The following is a 13,288-nucleotide window of genomic DNA, read 5'->3' on the forward strand; positions in this document are numbered from 1 at the left end:
AACCCTGTGTGATGCCACCTTGCCTTGATTATAGACACAAAGACCCTATTTCCAGATAAGGGCACATTGGCAGGTGCCAAGGGCTGGGCCTCCAATATATCTTTCTGGGGGACACAGTTCCACCCACCACACGCCGTGAAGGAAAGTTGCTCATTCATCTCACAGGTGATCTCCCCAAGCCCACTCTGGTCATCCGTGTGAAGGGCTTTGGTGTTTCCATAATCAGCTTGTCTCTCCTCCTATTCTGTGTTTTTGGCCTCCTGGTTATCACCCTGCGGGTCTCTGTGCCCTCAGTTGGCATCCAGGATCTGGAAGAGCTCCAGCTGGCAGGTTGACTGTTCCTGCATGGATGTCTGATGACAGGTGCTCATGGTCATGCACAGCTTGCAACCTGAGTTTCAGAACCAGTCTTGTATTTGGAGGTCTTCCAAAGCCCACAATTCTAATCCTTCCTTACAACACTGCAAAGCATGAATGTTTTCTTAGGAGGCGATACTGAGAGCAGGGAGGAGATGTGGTGAGAAGACGGTGCTAAGTTGCACAATACCAGGTGAGACTTCTGCCACCTGGCGGTACTCACCTCACCTCTCATGCGAACACCTCAATCCCCAACCACATGTTCTCTGCCCCCTCACCCACTTCCCAGATGGTCTCCTTCCTCTGGTTGCCCCCACCGGGTCTCTACTGGTCTACACTCACCATCATCTCTTTCCATGCCACGGTCAACCATGGGGCCACTGAGAAGCTCACTGCAGGGCAGGTGATATGGCTTGGCTCTGTGTCCCCACCCAAATCAATCTCATCTCAAATTGAAATCCCCACATGTCAAGAGAGGGAGGTGGTTTAATCATGGGGGTGGTTTTTCCCATACTGTTCTCACGGCAGTGAGTGAGTTCTGATGAGATCTGACAGTTTTGTAAGGGGCTCTTTCTCTTTTCCTCCACGCTTCTCCCTCCTGTGGCCTTGTGAAGATGTGCTTACTTTCCCTTCACCTTCTGTCATGATTGGAAGCTTCCCGAGGCCTCCTGGACATGCTTCTTGTACAGCATGAGGAACTGTGAGCAAAATAAACCTTTTTTCTTTATAAATTACCCAGTCTCGGGTAGTATTCTTTATAGCAGTGTGAGAACAGACTAACACAGTGGGAGAGGACAAAGCTATTGGTACTTGTATTTTTATATTTTTGTTCCTGTTACTCTTTTTACATATGCTAAAACAAATTTATTTTCTGTTTATGAGCAACTTGCTAAAACTGTTTTATAGATGCAGTTGTGTAAATGCATGAAGAAAAGTGGTCAGGAAAGGGCCACGCTGGCCAGTGAGACCCCAAGCTTCAGAGAGGGGAGGGCAGCTGTGGAGGAGAAGCACAGGAGGGGAGCAAGCGGGTGGCGGGAGGAAACCGGGGCTGGGGTGGTCTGGAGCCCGGAGGCCGGGGATGAAGGAGGGCTGCCAAAGACAAGATTCAGGGACAGTCAGGGGAACTGTGGGCTGGAGACCCCGAGCAGGACTGAAGCATGTGACATGCAATAGTCATCAACTGTCACGTGACATTTCTACCAGACAAGCAGCACCACCCTTTCACTGATGGAAAGAACATGATGCAGAGTAAAATTCCTCACCCCAAATCTCTGCACGGATTAATGGCAGCACCAGGATTGGCCACGTCAACCTGGGGCCAAACCCATATTTACTAATTAAATGCAGAGACGACCGTTTTGAGCTATAAGTTACAGAGATTGTAAGACCCGACGAGAAAATATGTCGTGCTTTGTTCAAAGATTAGATATAATGTAACTAAAAGCCTTCTTTGGGAGGAGGGTGGGTGCCTGTGAGGGACCCTGGGATTATCTGGGGTTGGGAGAGGCCAGGAAGGGGCCAGGACCCGAACGTCTGCAAACCTGACCCGTCGCCTCCCTGGGACATGTGCACGACTCCCAATCTTTCATTAGAAACTCATTTTTCACTGAAACCAACTGTTCCTGCTGGATTGAATTTTACAAGGATTAAAAAGTACATATAGGCCAGGCGTGATGGCTCACGCTTGTAATCTCAACACTTTGGGAGTCCTAGATGGGAGGATCACTTGAGTTCAGGGGTTTGAGACCAGCCTGGGCAACATAGTGAGACCCCATGTCAAAAAAAAAAAAAAATAGCTGGGCGTGGTGGCACTTGCCTGCAGTCCCGGTTACTTTGGGCTGAGGTGGGAGTGTCACCTGGGCCCAGGGAGGTCCAGGCTCCAGTGAGCCATGATCACACCACTGCATGTCAGCCTGAGTTGCACAGTGAGACCTTATCTCAAAAAACAAAGCAAAACAAATTTCCAACATATAATTGGAGAAGGAAAATTAAGGGAAAACTGAGATCCAGGAAACACAGAGCTGATGGACAGAAATCCCTCCACTTTCCTGGGATCTCCCTGGTGGTGCCGCCACACCCGCTGGCAGCATGAATCAGGCTCTGCCGTCCACAGAGGCACTTCTGCGTGGCCCCTTCCATGGAAGCAGGGAGAGAGAAGCCCACCCTCTCTTTCTTTTTGCAATAATTCAATCTTCTATCCACTTCATTTATCTCTCCAATTTGACTAGTGATTAGTTTTTATTATATTACTATTTTTTCTTAATATTTTTTGCACATACTTAGATTTAGATACCTACATTTAATCTGAGATATTTACCGAACTAAATACAAAATCTGCACATTAAACAATATATTTAACTGGAAAGGTGTAGACTTGATTCACTCTCAGGAAAAAAGGAATCGTTTTCTTGATAAGAAATATTATTTGGCTTGTTTTGAAAATAATTCTCCAAGTTAGAATTTATTTTCAATCGTTTTCTGATACTGATATAGGTATCTTGCTGTGCTTCACAGATTTTGGTGATATCACACATCCTCTCAGTATAAATCACAAATATACATTGAATGCATATGAGCTTTGAAAGCTGTGTTTTAAAGAGACTTAACCCCTTTTCTGATTGAGATCATGTTTGCTGTTCTCTTTGTTTAAAATATGTCTAAGAATTCTTCTTCTCCTGCAAAAATAAATGATAAATTATTTATACATACCAATTATTTATTATTATTTATGCAAAGCTTGTCACATTATGCATGCATGGGGGGATTGAATCACTGTTAACCCACAATGCCTTTAGGGGCATGATATGATGGGCAAAGGGTGGCATGTGGGATTGCCATCAGCAGACGTATGCATTCAGAGCCTACGCATTTTTTATATACATTGCTGCACTGATAATAGGAAGAAAGCCACGATATCACAACCAATATTGCTTATGCACCTAATTCTAAATTTTGTTACCTTGGCATTAAATAAACATATCACCCAAGGAAAGAAGCATAAAAGTGTGGTGTGCATTGTAAGGTAGACATAAAAATGCCCACTGGTTTAAGCTTAAAACTAAAAGAAACAGATGAGCTCAACTTAAAAAAACGATGCTTTTCCTAAGGCAATTCTTTGTCACATAATAACAACATATTACAATCAAGAAATAGAGATAAATCAGGAAAATACCATGATATGATGACTTGTCATGGTGCTTTCTGATAGCATTTTGAATTTCAAGGCAAATTCAGTGAAGGTTTTTTTTTTTCCAAAATACTAATGCATATAAATGAAATTATTAGCAGCATTCATTTTTAATGGGAAAGCTAATGGAGGGCTTGCAAGATGACATAACTATCCTTTGATCCTGTAAAGGAACGTTTTCCAGTTCCTAGGGCAAAAATTATATCCAATATGACAATGCTAAAAAGCCACCTATATTTGCAATTGACAGTTTCAAGATGTGGAGTATGTTTGGGTTCTGTGGAAATGTGCCAAAGCATTTGCTGTGTAAATCGGTGCAAGTGAGGTTTGAACACAGGCTCTGGAAGGGCTGGCCCTAGAGCAGAAGCAGGCACTGAGAAGCTGAAAGTCCATGAGTCCACCTCATTCTTTACAAACTTAATTTGCCTGTGGCATGCCAGAGAGTTGAGTGACTCAGTATCTTGTTTTCTTAACCAAAATTGCCCCATCACTAAATGCACTTCTGTAATTTTGTGATGTTTACTGCTCATCCTGTCACATTTGGGGTCATATTTGTTCATCTTGTCCATATTGGCATTACCCAGTTCTTCTTTGATGTTATGCAATAGTCATAACCTTGAAAAATGTGTCATGGTGACTCTAGGAATGGGTGAAACAAATGGCCATTCCCATTACAGCCCCAGCCTACCACTGTTTTCCAGCCTCAGAAGCAATGCCCTTGCCAAGATCCATGTAAAGTCCATCACTCAGGTCCTGCTTACAGGTCTCCTAAGACAAATCCAGTCAGATTCCTCTCACTTTTAAGCCTTCCAGTGAAATAAAATATGCACCTTCTTTGTAGCTATGCTTGGCGATTAGTACCTTCCAGAAGCTCTCTCTCTGATTTGTAATAACACTTCCTCTTCCTTTTCAATCCAAGCTCTCCTGAGCTGTTTCTTTTGGTTCTGTCCTCAGACAATAGCTTTTCAGACATAGCACACTCTTTATGTTCACAACAGACATTTTCTAAAACCTTTGTGAATTCCCAAATTCGCAGGTATCACTATGTAATATAATTCCCTTCGTAAAAGGCAGTTAAGTATAGTTGAAAAATGCAAATGACATGTTAAGACCGTCAAGGAAGCAACTGGACACCAAAGGTATGTACCAACTAATTAGCATAAGTTCTCCCCTGCAAAGTACATCACAGCAGAACATTACCAGACCAGTTTTAACCATGTGTGTCTCTAAATTGGTAAAACTGAGGCAGAGGTGGGGCTGCATCCCATCCTATAGGCATCTTGCAAGGGTGAAGGTGTGAGGAAACGTCCTCTCCTGCAGTAAGACATTAGGCTTAGGTGCAACTGGCAGAGTGGGCTCAGCCATCCTCCACCCTGGCGAGGTAAGGGAATCTCGGGGGAGCTTCGAAACACACCAAGGCTCGGGAATCAGCTTCAGCGGCTCTGACGTAATTTGCCTGATGTACCACCCAGGGACTGGAAATGTATTTGAACACTTAGGTTAGCCTAACGTACAGCCAGAGATGACAACTGGACCTTTGGAAGGCAGCCCTTCTGGAGTGTTTGGTTTTTCTTTTCAAATTTGAATAGGTTTCTTGATAGATTAGTCTTGACTGATTGTCAGCCTCTATTGCATCAAGGTATTAGAGGTGATGAACAGGTGGACGGCGTTGCTGGTAGCAAATCCATGAGCATGCTCAGTGCCTTCTCCAGTAAGGAGGAAGGAGCCCCGTTCAGGGACAAAGTGTACCCGGGCTGGGATGAGGCCCCAGAAAGAAGGTTCCCACTCTTCTGGGTGTTGGTTGGATGATCTTTGACCTGCTACATAGCAGATCTGGGCCTCAGACTCTCATTGATAAAATGAAGATATTGACGGTGCTGATTTGGGAGGGCTGCAAAGGTTCTCCTAATGGCATGGAATATGTTTCCCTGTCCCCACTTCATGGCTGACTCTGTGAATGTCCCTGCCTCCTGCGTGGGCTGTTAACCCCCATCTCTTGAAATTTCAGCGCTCTAGTTCTTAAGATCAAATGCACCATCAGCTTAAAGAAAATGTCCCGTAGCTGTCCAGCTAACAGCAGTGCTGGGGACACATGCTCTGGGCACACACAGTAGAAGGTGCTGGAGCAAGTGGACAAGAGCAGAGCTCTGTGCGTCATGCCTTCCTGTGTGGCTGTGTCAACAGCTGGGATTGTTTGCCTCAAAATCTTCCGGAGCTAAATGGTACCAGCCGTCCACAAGCCTCTCTCTCCATAGATAGCAGTCCCAGGAGGGCACTCACAGGGCCATGGACACCTGCTGGGGACTCTTCTGTCATCTGGCCTTAGGGCCTGGGGCCACCTCACTCTCTGTGCCTGTGGGAGTCCTGGGGCTGCCTTTGGTTGCCCGTTAGTGCAGCTGGGTTAGCGCTGGAGTAAAAATGCCAAGGACACACTCTGTGCCACACATGTGCTGCCCTGAAGGTTGCCCCTGGGGTTGGACATCTGACCAAGAGTGGTGGAAGCCAGGCCCTGCAGGAATCTTGTAGTGTCGTGGAGGGGAGAGGCACGCGTCACATCCTCATTCATCCCTTTCCGAACAGAAAATGATGCTTAAAATATAATAGATTCCTATTCCTGTGTGGCATGATACGGCACACAACACAACACATTTACAAAGGAACGTGTATTAGTTTGTTTTCACACTGCTGATAAAGACATACCTGAGACTGGGAAGAAAAAGAGACTTAATTGAACTTAGAGTTCCACATAGCTGGGGAGGCCTCAGAATCATGGTAGGAGGTGAAAGTCACTTCTTACATGGCAGCAGCAAGAGAAAATGAGGAAGAAGCAAAAGCAGAAACCCCTGATAAGCCCATCAGATCTCGTGAGACTTGTTCACTATCACGAGAATAGTTCGGGAAAGAAAGACCATCCCCCATGACTCAATTCCCTCCCCCCTGCCGGTCCCTGCCACAACACGTAGGAGTTCTAGGAGATACAATTCTAGTTGAGATTTGAGTGGGGATGCACCCAAACCATATCAGAGTAGAAACTCCTTCCTTGACTAATAATTCATATTTGTATTTGGTATGTTTATATGAATCTAGGCGTTTTCAGTGACAACATTGGTTCAGGAAGGCCAACGGCTTTCTCCTAGTCAAAACATTCAGGACAACGAGCAATGCCAGTGCCCCGGCTCTGTCGGGGTTCAGTACGAGGAGCTTTTTGCTGTTGTTGTTGTTGCTGTTTTTCAGACGGAGTCTTGCTCTCTTGCCCAGGCTGGAGTGCAGTGGCCTGATCTTGGCTCACTGCAACCTCCGCCTCCTGGGTTCAAGCAATTCTCCTGCCTCAGCCTCCTGAGTAGCTGGAACGACAGTCATGCACCACCATGCCTGGCTAATTTTTGTATTTTTAGTGGCGACAGGGTTTCCCTACGTTGGCCAAGTTGGTCTCAAACTCCTGACCTTGTGATCTGCCTGCCTCGCCCTCCCAAAGTGCTGGGATTACAGGTGTGAGCCACCGCACCTGGCCCTTCGTACCAGGAGTGTTATCCACAGATCTCTCCAGGAGGAGGGTCCCTTTGTACCTACACCCCTACTGCAGGAGGAGGAAAGACCTAGAGGCACAAATGTCCCAGACCCCAAGTAAACTGTGGCTCGGCAGGGACCCGGCCATCCCAGCGCAGCGCTCCCCAGTTTTGCAGAGAGACTTGTGATGGTGAATAAGAAGAAGAATGACCCACTCAGCACAAATAATCCAGCCAACCCCTGACCTGTCCCTGGTGTCTGCAGGTAAGAGGACCCCAGAGGGAATGGCAACCCTAATGCCACCCTGAGCTGAGCCCAAGAACAAGCAACGAAGGGCATGTCCACTCATCTGAGTGCCATCAGGCACAGCCTCCCTGCAAGCGAGGGTGGGCTGCCGGGTGGTTCTCCTGGGTCTCCCTGGTCCTCCCTGGGGAGGCCCACACCTGTGTAGACGGCTGTGAACGGAGGAAAGGGAGGGGCTAGTCGGTCCCCCAGTGTAGCAACAATCCCCACAGGGCACAATCCCCACGGGTTTTTCTCTAAATTTTACCAATTTAGAGACACACATGGTTAAAACTGGTCTGGTAATGTTCTGCTGTGATGTACTTTGCAGGGGAGAACTTATGCTAATTAGTTGGTACAACAATCCCCACAGGTCCTCTAGGACCGGCGAGTATGGCATACTGATTTTCCTGTGCCTCTCCTGTGTCTACTGTGTGGCTGCACCTGACTGACCATTTTACATGAGAATTCATAACACGTGCACACACACACATATGCACACACGTGCACACACACATATGCACACACGTGCACACACATGGACACACACGTGCACACACATGCACACTCGTGCACACACACATATGCACACACATGCACACACACACACATGCACACACGTGCACACACACATATGCACACCCGTGCACACACATGGACACACACACTGTGCTGCCAGGAAGCGGAGCTTCCACACCCTGGTGGCCACGGGGCCTTGACCCCGATGGCTGAGGTAAGGGAAGTTCAACTGGGTTGCTTGGCTTGAGGTTCTCGTCCTGCCCTGCTCTGCTGCCTCGCTGAGCCTGTGGAAAGCCCGTCTCATCCAGGGGCTCTCTGTTCAGGAGGGGGTCCCACAGCACCTGGGCGGGGCCTCTGGGGAAGGCCCTATTTCATTCTTATCACCCAGGCTCTGACCCCAGGGCGCCTCCAGTCAAAATGGTTTGGCTCTGGCTCTCCTTCTGTAGTACACGACTTTTCTTTCTTTCTTTCTTTCTTTCTTTCTTTCTTTCTTTCTTTCTTTCTTTTTTCTTTCTTTCTTTCTTTCTTTCTTTCTTTCTTTTCTTTCTTTCTGTATTTATCTTAAGAGACAGGGACTCACTCTGGTGCCCTAGCTGAAGCGCAGAGGCACGATCTCAACTCCCTGCAGCCTCAAGCTCCAGGCCTCAGGTGATCATCCTGCCTCAGCCTCCCAAGTAGCTGGGACTGCAGGTGTGTGCCACCACACCCTGCTAATTTATATATAATATATATGTAATATAAAAATATATACTATATATTTATATACACTATAGTTTAATATTACATATATATACACACATATATATATATATTCACACTTGAGGTTAGTGAGGAGAGGCAAGAGGGAAGGCACGTCCCCTTACACCTGCTCAGCATGTGTGTGTGTGTGTGTGTATATATATATATGTATATATATATTTGTAGAGAGGGGTTTCACCATTTTTCTCAGGCTGGTCTCAAACTTCAGCACTCAAGCCATCTGCACACCTCTAACAGGAGCAATGCAATGGCCCCGCTGCCCTCCAGAGCCTCCTCCCACGCCGCATCCCACAGCCCTGGCCTCAGCCATCTGATGTCTCTGTGTCTGCAGCTCAGTGCCAAATGAGGCTGAGTTCTTTCCCGTAGACTCTAGGATGGTGGGCAGATGAGAAGACAGCTTCCTTGATGTTCAAGCTCACCTGTCCAGAGCCCCCTTTGGATCTGCCAGGACAGCCAGGAGGCCATCTTCCTCTGCCTTCAGCCTGACGGGCAGGTGCCAGGCAACTGAGGACAAGCTCATGGCTTAGAGAGGCCCTGCTCTGCCTGCATTTCCCCAGGAACCCCAACAGCACCACTGCCTGAAGCCTTCCCCTCTCCCCAGCCCTGCCTCCTGACTCCTTGTGTCTCTCCCATAGGGCCCGTGTGGAGCACCCGGCCTCTGGCCTCTAGGACCCATGAGTATGGCATACTGATTTTCCTGTGCCTCTTCTGTGTCTACTGTGTGGCTGCACCTGACTGACCATTTTACATGAGAATTCATAACACATGCACACACACACATATGCACACATGTGCACACACATGGACACACACACACGGAGCGCTTGGGCCACACTGGCCACCTCCAGTCCTCCACACACGCTCCTCTGCAATGTTTACATGGACTTTCTAGCTCCAGGCCATGAATCTTAGGAGCCCTTTTCACCTCTGGTGACCACCCTGCCTGTCGTGGGATCCAGTGTGGAGCTTGCCATTTGTTTTTGCTCTCAAACCATCTAGGTGCGGAGGAGGCCTCTGTCTTGTGCTGCCTCTGTAGCAAACACCAACAGCTGAGTGTGAACGGCCACATCCCCACCTTCCCCCTTAGGGGAACTCCTTGAGGGGTGTGGAAAGACCCACATTCCAGCTCCGTACTCCAGACATGCCAGAGAGGGTTCCAGAAGTGGACCCCAGCACGCATGCATTTCAGAGGTTAGTCAAGGAGGGGTCATTTCCAGGGAGAAGTTGCATCATGGAAAGCGAAGATAAGAAGGCACCCTTTCAGGGGCGCACCTACCACACTCTGACAACATCTGGCCTGGGTCCTCTCCCCAGGAGACACATGTGAGGCCAACACAGCCCACTTAGCTCACACACGAGTTAACACAACGCTGCCCGTCTGCATGTGTACATGTGGTATTAAGGCAGCTGGAGACACCCTCTGTGCTTTAAGAAACCCATTTCGCTATAGATGGAACTAATGCAGAGTCCCAACCAGAGGCAGCCCCAGACCCACAGGGTCCTGAGAATGTCCCCAGCAGCACCTTGAGCTTTCCGAGGGCTGTGCCATGGACTGCAGGGGACTCGAGGGAAGAAACCCACGGGAGATCCTCACACTCGAGGTTAGTGAAGAGAGTCAAGAGGGAAGGCACGTCCCTTTACACCCCCTCAGCATCCCTGTTGACTTGTGTCCAGGACAGGAGCGTGCGTGCGTGTGTGTGTGTGTGTGTGTGTGTGTCTGGGGTGCAGAACATAGAACTGTTGCAAAATACAAACAGGTTGTCATCTGCAAAACAATTCCCCATGCATCCTGTGCACAGACGCCGCTATGTGTCGGCAGTATTTCCAAGTCATTTAAAAGGGTAATTAGCATGCGGCACCTTCCTGGGGTCCTCGGAGGGTGAGTGTCCATCCTGTTTCTCACTGTTTCTCTCCTAATCCCCTCTAATGAGGGTTTATGTTAACACGGATAAGCCCTGGCGGTGTGCACTACCAGGCTGGCTGGGCCCACGGAGGACGCGCTGCTCAAATGTCACCGCCTTTGGCAATGTGGCTGTGAGACGTTAGAAGGGCGTCGCAGGAGAGCTTCTGTGTGGATCGCTCCATTTTGTAGAAGGGAAATCCCTCCCATAGGGTGCCTCTGCTTCTTTTCTGTTCTTTCCAGGATTTTGTCTCCATTTACTTTCTGTAGCAAGCAGCTGGTTCGCGGCGTTTTATTCCGGAGGAGGCCCCGGCATTGCTGTTTCAGGACCCATTGAGCCGACCACCTCCTCCCCACAAAGATGCAGTCACTGCCCAGCTGTGCCTGCCTGAGCTTTGTTGTTCTCTAGGACTTGAAACTTCTGCAGAAGCCCAGCGAAGACTCAGGATTATCTAGAGTTGGTGGCAGGACTCAGACGTCCTTGAGCTTCAGAGCTGGTGCTAGGCCTTTCTTTCCCTCTGCAGTACTTAGCGAGAGTTTCAGGGCGGGCACTGTGTGGGGAAGGCAGCCTTGCTCCCTTAGCCAGGCCATCTGCTTCCTGCAGGTGAGTGCTTGCCACAACATTCATTTAAATTCAAGATCATAATGTAAAAAGGAAACTATTGTAAAATAATACTTAACCAAATTTAATGAAAACTGACATTCAAGGTGTGCTACCGTGAGCGCATTCACACTCACGTGGGCTATCTTATTTAGTCCACTCGATACTTCTGTGCTGGAAGCATGATCACCATTCTTAGTTGACATGGAAGCCCCAGTCTTGAGCACCTGGCCCCACTTTAGATATGATGGGCTGGGTGGTCTTATCAATTGTAAAACTGCCCAAGGAAGGACTGGACTGCCCTCTGCCTGCTTAGCTGGATTTCTGTCCTGAATCGATCGCTGATTCCTTTTTGCAGAATAAGATGGAGTTTCCTCCGTTCTCTATTATCATTTTCTTGGCAATGGGTTGTCGTCTTCAAGACACACGATTTTTAAGTGTGTCATCTTTCGCATGCTGGATTGAGCTGTCCTTCAGGGATAACAGGCTTGTGGCCACAGAGTTTCTCACTTCCTTCTGGACTTGCTTGATTCAGGCAACCAATGTGGGAAAGGCTGAGTCAGAGAGAGAGACTGGGCGGCGGGCTGCACACCTTTCACCGTGCAGGCTGCTGACATGGGACCCGGCACAGTGGCCGCCCAGCACGGCCAGGAAAGGGCCCCTGTGCCTGCCCTGCAGCCCCCTTCCCTCCCTTCAAGCAATTCTGGAGACTCAGAGGACTTTCAAGTACAAACAAGAGGACAGGACCCTGGTTAGCACTGAGCAAAGTGGATAATCTCTGCCAACAGAGGGGACACATACACTTCATTCATACCGAGCACTTCCATTTGTAAAGACTGTTTAACAATGGTTCAGCTAAAGCAAAAGGTCCACACTCCTGAGTCAGAGGAGAAGACGCTCAGAAAGTTCTTGCTCCTGAGAACCTCGTGAGGACATCTGTGCCCCCCACCCTGGGACAGGTAGAACCCATCGCTGTGGGTTGAGCTGTGACCACATTTATATGCTTGAGTTCTAACTCCTGGTCCCCTAATAGAGAATGCGACTGTATTTGGAGATAGAGTCTTCACCCATTGAAAGTGAGGCCATGAAGAAGGTCTCAATCCAAGACAACTGGTCTCCTTACAAAAAGGAGAAATTAGACACCCACACACACCCAGGGGAAGTCTGGGTGAAGATGAAGGCAGAGACATGGTGATGCTTCCACAAGGCGCAAAGACCACAGACTGCCAGCAGGCCATGAGAAGCCACCACCGAGGCTGTAGCAGGTCCTCCCACAGCCTTGGGCGGAACCAGCCCTGCCCACACCTTGATCTCAGGCTTCTGGCCCCCAGGACTGTGAGGAAACAAGAGTATGTGTTTAAGACACCCATTCTGCAGGACTTCATGAAGGCAGTCCTAGCAAACAGACATACCCACCTAGAGAAAAATGTAAATGCCTTTTCCTTTGGTGAATCTGGCACTTTCAAATGTTATAAAATGCAAAAGTTCTACTTGGAGCCAATCTGCACAAAGCCTTGGCCTATACCATGAATAGAGGGAGAGGTAACATGGGCATGAGACATGCGTCCAGAGCAGGATTGCCAGGTTCAGCAAGTACACGTGGAAGACCCTGGCTACATTTGAAATTCAGACAAACAATGAGTAACTGTTAGAACAAGTGTGTCCCAGGCAGTATTTGGAGATGCTGACACTAAGCAATCACTCCTCGTTTCTCTGGAATGCACAGCTAACTGGTGTCGCCTGTTTCATCTAGGTCACCCTGCATGGGGTCCCCTGCCATGACTTATTTAAAGCAGAGACACGAAGCTCACAGTACTCTGACAGTTTTTAAGAGCACGACGGCATCTCCAGCCATCTCTGCTAGGGGAGCTCCGTGGGCTTTCTCCTGACTCCCAAACTGTTTGACTGAGATTCAGTGGCTTGTTCAGCCCCTGCGCCCCGTGGGGCTGCCTCGGTGTCCACTGTTGACACAGTTGGAGCTGCGTGCCCAGAAAACAGCCACCCACAGGTGGAGCTGCCCCTCTTGTGGGGAGGATAAATCACTTCTCCAGCCCACTCTGTGCTTAGATTTTCTGCTGAGGTTGCAACAGAGGGTCAGATTTATGACCTTTTGGGACGAATTTTCATGGTCATCTCTCCATTGGGGCTATAACCAGACCTTCTCATACAGACCCTG

Source organism: Trachypithecus francoisi, unplaced genomic scaffold (genome assembly GCF_009764315.1).
Source record: "Trachypithecus francoisi isolate TF-2019V2 unplaced genomic scaffold, Tfra_2.0 Lachesis_group2, whole genome shotgun sequence".
NCBI classification, from domain to species: Eukaryota; Metazoa; Chordata; class Mammalia; order Primates; family Cercopithecidae; genus Trachypithecus; species Trachypithecus francoisi.